Genomic DNA, 13,008 nt, shown 5'->3' with positions numbered 1-13,008 from the left:
ATTTAATAGTCTAAACAAATAATTATACCTTATAACATCGTCTAAAGTCCTAGTTTTCCTCATAATCAAGACTTTAATAATAAACAAATATGTGCAAGGAAAGCTTACCAGATATTCAAGACTTCCTCTGTTGGCAGAATTTGAGGCTTGCAAGTTATATATTATCATATAGTGACACAGGCACTCTTATATAATGGGGAGAAAGTTAATTATATTCTTGAACCATAAATAGTTTAATTCAGAGGGGCCGGGAGCATCGAATGGTTACTTCCCTTTGGTTGGGGAGTTGAGAATCACTTACATCATATTCTTCACCATCTCCTTCACTTTTAATTTCAGCCTCACTTTCCACTACTACCGATTCAATTTCTCCCAAATCCATTGGCTCCTCCGCGAGGTCCGAAGCCTGCAACAAACAATCACAATGGAGCAAACTTTTGTAAGAATAATGCCAGATGCCTTCGGTGGTGTTGTGGTTTTCCTTTGGAGCTGGACTGCAGATCATTTTGATCCTCTGATAGATGAAGTGGTAGCTTTTTTTTTTTTTTTTTTTTTTTTTGTAGGTTGTTTTTTTCGAAAATTCCATACCGTTGGAGCAACTTCACATCCTTCGAAAAGCTCTTTTACAAAAAAAGTTTACCAAACACTCGACAACTTTATTTTATAGCTGTTTATTCTCACATCACATTAAAAACAATTTATTCAAGTAGAGGTGGTTTTCACTCACTAAAAATTTTATAGCTCAATCTTTCAGGTGCCTCTCCACATATCCCAGTTACACATATAAATGAAATGAAGAGATGTGAGATAAAGCTTGACTATGTTTTGGTAACTTGGTGGAGTGCGAATCTCTCGTTGGGAAATTAGGAAACCTTTCGTGTTCTATAACTGATGAGAAAGTTTGTCTACATATATAGTTGTGTCTTTTGCAATGGGCTACATGCAGGTGAAATTCTTACAGCTCTTTTGACATTATACTTCCAAGAAATCAAGCAGAGGTGAGGGCAATCAGTATAGATAGTTGGGTAGACATGCAAGCACAAATCATAATACAATCGGGACAGCTCTCAGTAGCAACAGGGTTTACAAGTATCTACAACACAAACAGGAATCCCACTGTAGAACAACCAGACAAACAATGTAGGATGTAGTGACAGAAAGTGGATTCGGAAGTCTCCACATTGACCAGTGTACATAAAGACCCCACGGAGACCTTCCATTATCTGTAATTCTAAAGATTTTAGATCCAGTGTCACATCCGAAAAAGAAAAAAAAAAAAAAAACCCCCTCCACATGTTTTAATTTCTATACAAGACGTTGTAGATAGATTTACAATATTGTTACCTTAACGAATATGTTTCACGTAAGTCGAAACAAGAGATAGGCGGCTATAGAGTTTTTAAATCCAGGGTTTTGATATGGAAGGGAGAGAACGGCTATGTGTGCCCCATCTTAGATCTGAAGCTTCCAGTCAAAACATCCAAAAGACAAAACAAAATTCTACTAAAAGTTAAAATAAGGCGTGTTTCCATCTCCCCCTCACTCTCCTCATTAAGGGAGGCCAATTCTTAGGCCATGGGAAGAGCTCCCTCACCCTCAGAAGCTCTCACCCTCTCATCATCTCACAAACAGAGAAATACAATATCAGTATGGACGTAGCCCAAACATTGGGGTGAACCACAATACATTTTGTGTTATTTACTTTCTTGCAGATTCACGGTCGGATTTACGTTGTTCCAAAACCTCCGGTTTTGTGCATCAACATTTGGCGTCGTATGTGGGAAACGATACGAAAAGTTGTGTCGGTTCTCTTTCATTTTTTCACCTCCGCCGTGAATCTGCAAAATCACAAAAACCCAAGAAACCAGTCACATCTCCCCTTCTTTCTGTCTTCCAAAATTAGCAAGGATTCATCAGAGAAAAAACTAAACAGAAAATAAAAAGGCGTGACAGAGAGAGAAATTCAGTGGGATTCCCTGCTCTTAAACTCTCTCTCTCCTCTTTCTCTCTCCTCACACATTTTCTCACTCCAATTTCATATAAAATCCCCAGAAACAAAAATCAAATCCCAAATTCCCCAATTTTTGAATTCAGCAACCCCAAATATGAATCCCGAATTTTGTTCCTTCCAAATACTTGGGGGACTTAGCCCATTATTTATGTATTGAGGAGCGAACCCTTATTTTATAAAAGGGACTCTCTCACTTTCATTAGAGAGCATCCATTATTCATGTACTGAGGAGCGAACCCTTATTTTATAAAATGGACTCCTTCACCTTTATTAGAGAGCATCGCCGCCAGCTGAGCAACTGCCTCGCCGCGAGCATCACTCCTAACCTATTATTCATGTACTGAGGAGCGATCCCTTATTCTATAAAAGAGACTCCCTTACCATCATTAGAGAGTATCGCTGCCTATTGAGCAACCGCCTCACCGCGAGCATCAACTCTAGCCCATCATTTATGTATTGAGGAGCGAGCCCTTATTTTATAAAAGGGACTCCCTCACCTTCAACGCCACAAGCCGAGCCATCCAAGGCAACATAAGCCACAAGCAGAGCAGCCTCGCAACATGTGCTACTACTAGTTGAGTATCATTTCAGATTGAGCCCCACCTCATATCGAGTATCAGTTCTAGACGACATCTAGTTACTTTGGCCCACACATGGACTGAATTTCAATTCTCCAGCCAAAAGACTCTCTTGACTGAAGACTTGGGGGACTACTGTTTATACCATACTTAGGGCATCCGTATTTAGACTCTGTATAAATACTCGGGGGACTCAAATGTAATTATGTAATAAATGAAGGCGCAAATATGTAATAAGTGAGGAACCCTTATTCTATAAAATGACTTCTCACTCTCCTCATTAGGGGAGGCCAATTCTTTGGCCATGGGAATAACTTTCTCACCCTCAGAAGCTCTCACCCTCTCATCCTCTCACAAACAGAGAAATACAATATTAGTGTGGACGTAGCCCAAACATTGGGGTGAACCATGATACATCTTGTGTTATTTACTTTCTTGCAGATTCACGGTCGGATTTACGTTGTTCCAAGACCTCCGGTTTGTGCATCAACACCTTTCCTTATAAATTCCTATATCCAACGACCATTCAAACATAAAAACTAAAATCATCAAGAAACAAAAAAAATACATAAATTGAAAAGACAAAAACAATAAAGAAAATCTGAAAATGTAGGTTTGTATATAAGAAGTAGATTTTTGTTTCCCAAAAATAAACAAGTAGATTTTGTTTCCAAAAATAAGAGTGAATTGTAGTAATGGTCCTTTAATTTTAATCAAATTGGAGTAATGATCATTCAATTAAAAATCGGAAAAATTAGTATACGGTCCCTAATTTTTACTGTTCATTGACTAAGACCTTATTAGTTCTCAAATTTTGATTCAAGTCCTTATCATTAATGTGATACTGAATTTACATGTTTATTATATAATTTTTAATATAAAAATTAGTAATTAATTTAGGGTTTAATACTGACACCTCTATTAAACTTCTAATTAATTTTCAATTCAAACATTTCCAAAATAAAAAAAAATTAAATTAAATTAAGTTTGTACCTATTAGTTTTTTTTTTATATATAAAAAGATTCTCAAATTTTTAATCTTAAATGTACCCATTCATATAATTTTTCAATTTTTTAAATCTTAAATGTATCCTTTTTTAAATATAAAATCCATTCAAATTTTTTAATCCATGTTTAAACTTATATGGGTACATTCTTTTTCGTTGATTTGAGAATGTATCCATGTTTTGGTTAATGTACCCATACATATATGTACACACACACAATATAATAGAGAGTATAATTTATATTTTATTATTTTTAATCCCATAAATTATGGGTTTTATTTAAAATCTCATTAATATAAACAATTACAAATTTCAATTTTTAATTTTTAATTTAAAAATATAGTAACTTACATTATTATATTAATGTCAGGGACCTCAATAAAAAACTAAAAACTAACAAGGTTTCAATAAAAGAATATTGAAAGTTAGGGACCACATCAAAAATGTTCCATAAAAATCTATTATCATTGATCCCTCAAATAATGATTGAGTTTTTTACGGCAGCGATGTTGTTGGTGGCTATGGCTATGATGACTCCAGAGCCAACACGTCGTTTTAAATCGGGGCACCGTGAGAGGAAAGGGCTTCTGGATCGGGTCGTTATTTTTGGGCCACCAAATTAAAGTTATTGCGATGTTAGGATGTGGATCTCTAGAAAACGGAGGCCCTATAGCAGAAAATATAAAATAAAATAAAATAAAAATGTGGTAAAAGTAGCCAGTTATCTCATTGAATTTTGCTTTTAGCCAATCGTACATTTGAATTTTTAAAAATAGCCAATTATGTTCCCTCGGTCAGATTTTCAAATTTTCTTTATCCATTCTTCTATTCATGTTTGTACACTTCCAAGGATAACAAAAAAATCATTTCGTTGCGTTCAGATGAGTCGTTGTAATGCAGAGGTTTATATATAAACTTGCTTGAGGAAATGTATTTTAGAAAGACAAAAAGTCATATTTACCTTTGATTGAGAGCACTTGACTAATTTGCATAGAATTTGAATGTAACGTTGAAATAAAAATTTAAGGCAAAAAACAAAGAAAGTCTGGGTTTAAAAGAGAAAAGGCTTTCGTTGGAGGGAGTAAGGTTTAGGCAGCCATTCCTAGGGTTAGAGTTTCAGTGAAATGGAATGGAGAAGAATAGGGGAGTATTTAAAATTTTGTGGTAGGATGGGAGTATTTAAAATTCTTTTTTTTTTTTAGCAAACAATAAATTTTTTGTTGAAACATAGATACTTTTAAATACTCCCATCTTAGCATTTTATGTAATGCTCAATGTTTCAGCCTAACCTTGAGTTCGATATTTTATGCTCGGATAGGAGTATTTAAAATTCTCATTTTTTTCATTGAAATACAGAGACGCATACTATTTATTTTTATTTTTATTTTTGTCAACCAAATAATTTTGTTGATCACAACCACAGTAAGTGGTCTAGTGGTAAGGGCGCAGACTGCAGCTCCCAAATAAATAAAAAAATGTGGGAGGTCCCAGGTTCGATGCTTTGAGCTGGTGAGTCTGCTTGACCCTGGCCAAGGGCAGGGTAAAATTCCCCATAGCCTCTACGGGTCAGGAAGGGATGAATAATTGTGACTTACCACAAGTTGTCCTCCTTTTTAGAAAAAAATAAAATAAAATAATTTTGTTGATCATGAAAACCTTCGTGCATGTATTGTTTCAAATAATGTCATTAAATGGTTGGATTTATTTCCAAGAAAAATAAATGATTGGAATTATTGATACATTCGTAACCTAGCTTGTTCAAAAAATTTTGATGATCTTGTGCGCGTACTGTTTCAAATAATATCTCCAAATCTTGGGATTTATTTCCAATAAAATACAATGCCCGGATACTTTGCTATATTCATAACCTATATATGTACCAACGATCAGACTTTCCTATTTCTTGGACTCGCAATTTTAATTATGCTTTAATACCCAAAGATCATTCTTGTCTTCGAGTCTCTATAAATTACACATTCTCTCAAACCTTTCAACGCAACAAGTGAAAAAGCAATACACAAGGGAAGTGAAAATTTACAAAGAAAAGATGAATAAGTTTACAATCACATCTTTCCTCCTTGTGTTGGTGCTTTTGTCAAGCTCCACAGGTCTGTTTCAGTTATCTTCAATCATATTTATTTTTGGGTAGCCTTTTTGCTTTCTAGGACTAAAATAAGATTCGTTTATATGTGCTTTTAAAATGACTAAAAATGTTTTTAGAGAAAAAAAAATTTGGTCTCAAAAGCATTAAAGTGTTTTATGTAAGAACTAAGAAGCACCAGTTATATGTTTCTTCTAGGAAACACTTTAAGTGTTTTTTTTCATGATTTACTTGGCATTTTTACTATAATGATTGGTTCTAAAAATATTTTCACAAAAAACACTTTCAATTATTTTCAAAGCACTACCAAACAAACACATATTTCAAAGCACTACCAAACAAACACATAACCTACTATATATTTCAGTTTCATATGGTCTAAACATCCATGCAAGCTTTTGGGATGGTTTTTTTTTAGTTTATTTTCCTAACATTTTATCGATAGTACTAGGGTTTGCAGTAATTGATTTCTAATATTATTTTTTTTAATTTTGGTTTTTATTTGCTCGTGTCACCTCCTTGCATTTTCCATGTTTTTTCACTAATTAATCAATTTTTAATTAATTAGTAATTTGATTGTGATTTCAGTTTGCAAGATTTCAATTGCTCAAGCTTCAAGGTGCTGTAATAATCACCCCGAGCAAGGAAAAGAAAAAGGAAAATGTGAGGATGGAAAGTGCAGGGAATTCTGCATTGCAGATTGTGAGAAAGGAGGTTTCTGCAAAAAGATTAGCTCTGGCCCTGTATGCCATTGCTACTGTTGAGCTTCTTTCAACACAAGGATATTGATTTATTTCATATTATATTTTGAATAAAAATTGTTAGCATGTGATGGAGGAGGTTGTTCCTTGTTTGGAGTTTCATCTCCAACATGCATATGTGTAACACATTAATTTGTTGAATAATATTGCCTTGGGTTTAAAAATATAAACTATGTTCATAGAGTGTAAAACCTAAGAAACTTTAATTTAGATGGGCTAGGATCAAAATCAAAACTAACGAGCAAATCCAAATAATTAAATAACCATAAAATACTAATATTTTTCAACATAAATGATAACCAAAAAATCATTTCGTTGCACTGAGATGGATCGTTGTTATGAACAGGTTTATAGATCAAACTTGCTCAAGAAAATGGATTTTTAAAAGGTAAAAAGTCATATTTACCCTTAATTGGGGGAGAATCGGGCTCACACACTTGACCAATTTGGATACAATCTTGAATGTAATGTTGAATAAACATTTAAGGTGAAAATTGGCGAAGTAATACAAGTTGAGGAGATAAATCGGCGAATTTTTTTTTATATAATAATTAACTTGATTCTATAGAGATAGAGTAGTGCTAAAGATATCAAATTTGGAGACTAAACTTGCAAATTAAATGACGTGACATTAATAGGAATAAGTACGTTTATCAACACTTAAGTAACAAACCAACCATCAACTTCCATATCTTTTGGTCTCCAAAATTTGATCTACAAATTTAGTTTGCCTAAAATTACCCATAGATTAATATTAGGCAGACGAAAGAGTTTGAACTTGGATGGAATTGGATCCTCTCTGAGGCAATGCCTCGTGATCCTACTTATCGGACAACATGGCTTGTTGAAAGACTGTTCAAAGTGAGAAAAAAATGTAATTCCATGTAAACTCATTAAATGCACTTGAGATCAAATGATCAACGACGAAGCCTCAAAATAATTTCACTCCAAACAAAGGATTTAAAATATTACCGGAGGTGGAGTTGACAGGGTTAATGGCATTACATTTTTGTCCTCTTACTTGCGGAGTAGGATTGTCTCCCCTCCTAATCTCCCTCCCCTCCCCTCTTATTTGACGGTTACGGTTAAACCACGTCAACATTTTGTGTTAATTTTTTAATAGCCAGAAGAAGACAAAAAAATAATTTGCAAGAGGAGGGGAAGGAAGAGGATAAGAATAGGAGGGGAGAGAATCCTACTCCATCATGTGTAAGACACATGTCAATTTTAACGGTCATTTTTTTCATTGAAAAACGGAGAGACGCATACTTTTTATTTTTATTTTTGTCAACCAAATAATTTTGTTGATCACAACCACAACAAGTGCCCCATTGGTAAGGGCGTAGACTGCAACTCCCCATAAACAAAAAAATGTGAGAGGTCCCATGTTCGATGCTCCCAGCTGGTGAGTTTGCTTGACCCTAGCCAAGGGCAGAGTGAAATTCCCCATAGCCTCTTCAGGTCCAGACAAAATGAATAACCGTGATTTGCCACTAGCTGTCATTCGGCCTAGAAAGCCTTTGGATACTCTTGACTTAGTAAAAAAAAAAAACAAAAGAGAAGCATGGACAAACAAAAACAAAGAATCTTCATCTTTTTTGTGGTGGAATGAAGTGGCGGAGTTGAGTGGACATCCACTTACTTTATAACATGTTTGGATTTGTTATGCTTTAAAAAAAAAAAAAAGTTTTAACGAAATATTTTCGATATTGTTCACTTTTAACGAAAAAACATATTTTTACCTTTCTCTGGTACTATTCACTATACCTTTATTTGTCATTTTTCATTAAAATTAAAGTTTTTTGAACTTTTTGTTAGTTTTCCTTTAAAAAAAAGTAACTTATTTTATTAAAAAAAAGGTGGCTTATTAAAAAAAAATCTGAAATATCATATATGTTTGGTAAAACAAAAAAACAATACTTTCTTTAAAAACTACTGTTAGTGACGGTAGAAAAACAGAAGCAAGGTCTACCATACTTTTAAAAAGGTGTTTTTTTTTCTTCAAAACATAGTAATCAGTACTCATTTTACAATATTTGTATTAATGAATACCCCCGCATATTTTACAATATTTGTTCATACATTATCGTCTTTGGCAATTATTATATCATATTAAGTACCATATATTTTTTAGTTATTTAACATATTCACAACAATTTATATAAAAGTTTACCAAACACTCAAATACTGTTTTTTTTTTTTGTTAAAAGCTCTTTTACAAAAAAAAAGTTTACCAAACACTCGACAACTTTATTTTATTGCTATTTATTCTCACATCACAGTATAAATAATTTATTCAAGTAGAGGTGGTTTTCATTCACTAAAAATTTGATAACTCAATCTTTCAGGTGCCTCTCCACATATTCCAGTTACACATATAAATGAAATGAAGAGATGTGAGATAAAGCTTGACTATGTTTTGGTAACTTGGTGGAGTGTGAATCTCTCGTTGGGAAATTAGGAAACCTTTCGTGTTATATAACTGATGAGAAAGTTTGTCTACATATATAGTTGTGTCTTTTGCAATGGGCTACATGCAGGTGAAATTCTTACAACTCTTTTGACATTATACTTCCAAGAAATCAAGCAGAGATGAGGGCAATCAGTATAGATGGTTGGGTAGACAGCTCTCAGTAGCTACAGGGTTTACAAATATCTACAACACAAACAGGAATCCCACTGTAGAACAACCAGACAAACAATGTAGGATCTAGTGACAGAAGGTGGATTCGGAAGTCTCCACATTGACCAGTGTACATAAAGACCCCACAGAGACCGGACAAGGATTGTCTGCCCTCCCACTTCCGGTGTCCTTCCGTGTCCTCTGTTTGTATGGTCACGGTTAAGCCACGTCAACATTTTATATTACTATTCATTTTTGTCTTATTATCTCTATAAAAAAACAATATAAAATGTTAACTTGACTTAACCGTAACCACATAAAACAGGAGGGCACGGGAGGGCACCAGAAGTGGGAGGGTAGACAATCCTTGTCCACGGAGACCTTCCATTATCTGTAATTCTAAAGATTTTAGATCTAGTGTCACATCCGAAAAAGAAAAAGAAAAAATCCCCCGCCACATGTTTTTATTTCTATACAAGACGGTGTAGATAGATTTACAACATTGTTACCTTAACGAATATGTTTCACGTAAGTCGAAACAAGAGATAGGCGACTATAGAGTTTTTAAATCTAGGGCTTTGATATGGAAGGGAGAGAACGGCTATGTGTGCCCCTTCTTGGATTTGAAGCTTTCAGTCAAAACATCCAAGAGACAAAACAAAATTCTACTAAAAGTTAAAATAAGACGTGTTTCCATAACCTATACATTTCCTTATAAATTCCAATATCCAACGACCATTCAAACATAAAAACTAAAATCATTAAGAAACAAAAAAAATACATAAATTGAAAAGACAAAAACAATAAAGAAAATGTAGGTTTGTATATAAGAAGTATATTTTTGTTATCCAAAAATAAACAAGTAGATTTTGTTTCAAAAAATAAGAATGAATTGTAGTAATGGTTCTTTAACTTTAATTAAATTGGAGTAATGATCCCTTAATTAAAAATCCATTATTATTGATCTCTCAAATAATAATTGAGTTTTTGACGGCAGCGATGTTGTTGGTGGCTATGTCTATGATGACTCCAGAGCCAACACGTCGTTTTAAATCGGGGTACCGTGAGAGGAAAGGGCTTCTGGATTGGGTCGTTATTTTTGGGCCACCAAATTAAAGTTATTGTGATGTTAGGATGTGGATCTCTAGAAAACGGAAGCCCTATAGCAAAAAAAAAATAATAATAAAAGGAGGTAAAAGTAGCCAATTATCTCATTGAATTTTGCTATTAGCCATTTGAGTTTTTAAAAATAGCCAATTATTTTCCCTCGGTCAGATTTTCAAATTTTCTTTATCCATTCTTTTATAGGAGTTTTAACGAAAAGTCCGCGGTACTGTTCACTTTAACGAAAAACCACATTTTTACACTAAAAAATCAATTCTGTTACTATTCACTTTACCCTTTATTTTTTCATTATCGTTAAAACTCAAAGTTTTCAAGCCATTTTCATTAGTTTTCCTTTATTCTATTCATGTTTGTTGTACACTTCCAAGGATAACAAAAAAATCATTTCGTTGCACTCAGATGAGTCATTGTAATGCAGAGGTTTATATATAAACTTACTTGAGGAAATGTATTTTAGAAAGACAAAAAGTCATATTCACCTTTGATTGAGAGCACTTGACTAATTTGCACAGAATTTGAATTTAACGTTGAAATAAAAATTTAAGGCAAAAAACAAGAAAGTCTGGGTTTAAAAGAGAAAAGGCTTTCGTTGGAGGGAGTAAGGTTTAGGCAGCCATTCCTAGGGTTAGAGTTTCAGTGAAACGGAATGGAGAAGAATAGGGGAGTATTTAAAATTTTGTGGTAGGATGGGAGTATTTAAAATTCTTTTTTTTTTTTTAGCAAACAATAAATTTTTTGTTGAAACATAGATACTTTTAAATACTCTCATCCTAGCATTTTATGTAATACTCACTGTTTCAGCCTAACCTTGAGTTCGATATTTTATGCTAGGATATGAGTATTTAAAATTCTCATTCTTTTCATTGAAAAATGGAGAGACGCATACTTTATTTATTTATTTTTGTCAACCAAATAATTTTGTTGATCACAACCACAGTAAGTGGTCCAGTGGTAAGCGCGCAGACTGCAGCTCCCCAATAAATAAAAAAATGTGGGAGGTCCCAGGTTTGATGCTCTGACCTGTTGAGTCTTTTTGACCCTGAACAAGGGCAGGTGAAACTCCCCATAGCCTCTATGGGTCCGGAAGGGATAAATAATTGTGACTTGCCACAAGTTGTACTCTTTTTAAGGAAAAAATAAAATAAAATAAAATAATTTTGTTGATCATGAAAACCTTCGTGCATGTATTGTTTCAAATAATGTCATTAAATGGTTGGATTTATTTCCAAGAAAAATAAATGATTGGAATTATTGATACATTCGTAACCTAGCTTGTTCAAAAAAATTTTGATGATCTTGTGCGCGTACTGTTTCAAATAATATCTCCAAATCTTGGGATTTATTTCCAATAAAATACAATGCCCGGATACTTTGCTATATTCATAACCTATATATGTACCAACGATCAGACTTTCCTATTTCTTGGACTCGCAATTTTAATTATGCTTTAATACCCAAAGATCATTCTTGTCTTCGAGTCTCTATAAATTACACATTCTCTCAGACCTTTCAACGCAACAAGTGAAAGAGCAATACACAAGGGAAGTGAAAATTTACAAAGAAAAGATGAATAGGTTTACAATCACATCTTTCCTCCTTGTGTTGGTGCTTTTGTCAAGCTCCACAGGTCTGTTTCAGTTATCTTGAATCATATTTATTTTTGGGTAGCCTTTTTGCTTTCTAGGACTAAAATAAGACTCGTTTATATGTGCTTTTAAAATGACTAAAAACGTTTTTAGAGAAAAAAAATTTTGGTCTCAAAAGCATTAAAGTGTTTTATGTAAGAACTAAGAAGCACCAGTTATATGTTTCTTCTAGGAAACACTTTTAAGTGTTTTTTCATGATTTACTTGCATTTTTACTATAAGGATTGGTTCTAAAAATATTTTCACAAAAAACGCTTTCAATTATTTTCAAAGCACTACCAAACAAACACATATTTCAAAGCACTATCAAACAAACACATAACCTACTATATATTTCAGTTTCATATGGTCTAAACATCCATGCAAGCTTTTGGGATGGTTTTTTTTTAGTTTATTTTCCTAACATTTTATCGATAGTACTAGGGTTTGCAGTAATTGATTTCTAATATTATTTTTTTTAATTTTGGTTTTTATTTGCTCGTGTCACCTCCTTGCATTTTCCATGTTTTTTCAATAATTAATCAATTTTTAATTAATTAGTAATTTGATTGTGATTTCAGTTTGCAAGATTTCAATTGCTCAAGCTTCAAGGTGCTGTAATAATCACCCCGAGCAAGGAAAAGAAAAAGGAAAATGTGAGGATGGAAAGTGCAGGGAATTCTGCATTGCAGATTGTGAGAAAGGAGGTTTCTGCAAAAAGATTAGCTCTGGCCCTGTATGCCATTGCTACTGTTGAGCTTCTTTCAACACAAGGATATTGATTTATTTCATATTATATTTTGAATAAAAATTGTTAGCATGTGATGGAGGAGGTTGTTCCTTGTTTGGAGTTTCATCTCCAACATGCATATGTGTAACACATTAATTTGTTGAATAATATTGCCTTGGGTTTAAAAATACAAGCTATGTTTATAGAATGTAAAACCTAAGAAACTTTAATTTAGATGGGCTAGGATCAAAATCAAAACTAACGAGCAAATCCAAATAATTAAATAACCATAAAATACTAATATTTTTCAACACAAATGATAACCAAAAAATCATTTCGTTGTACTGAGATGGATCGTTGTTATGCACAGGTTTATAGATCAAACTTGCTCGAGAAAATGGATTTTAAAAAGGTAAAAAGTCATATTTACCCTTAATTGGGGGAGAA

This window comes from Malus sylvestris, chromosome 15 (genome assembly GCF_916048215.2).
Source record: "Malus sylvestris chromosome 15, drMalSylv7.2, whole genome shotgun sequence".
Taxonomy (NCBI): Eukaryota; Viridiplantae; Streptophyta; class Magnoliopsida; order Rosales; family Rosaceae; genus Malus; species Malus sylvestris.
The sequence above is the reverse complement of the archived record's forward strand: the minus strand, read 5'-3'. Positions refer to the sequence as shown.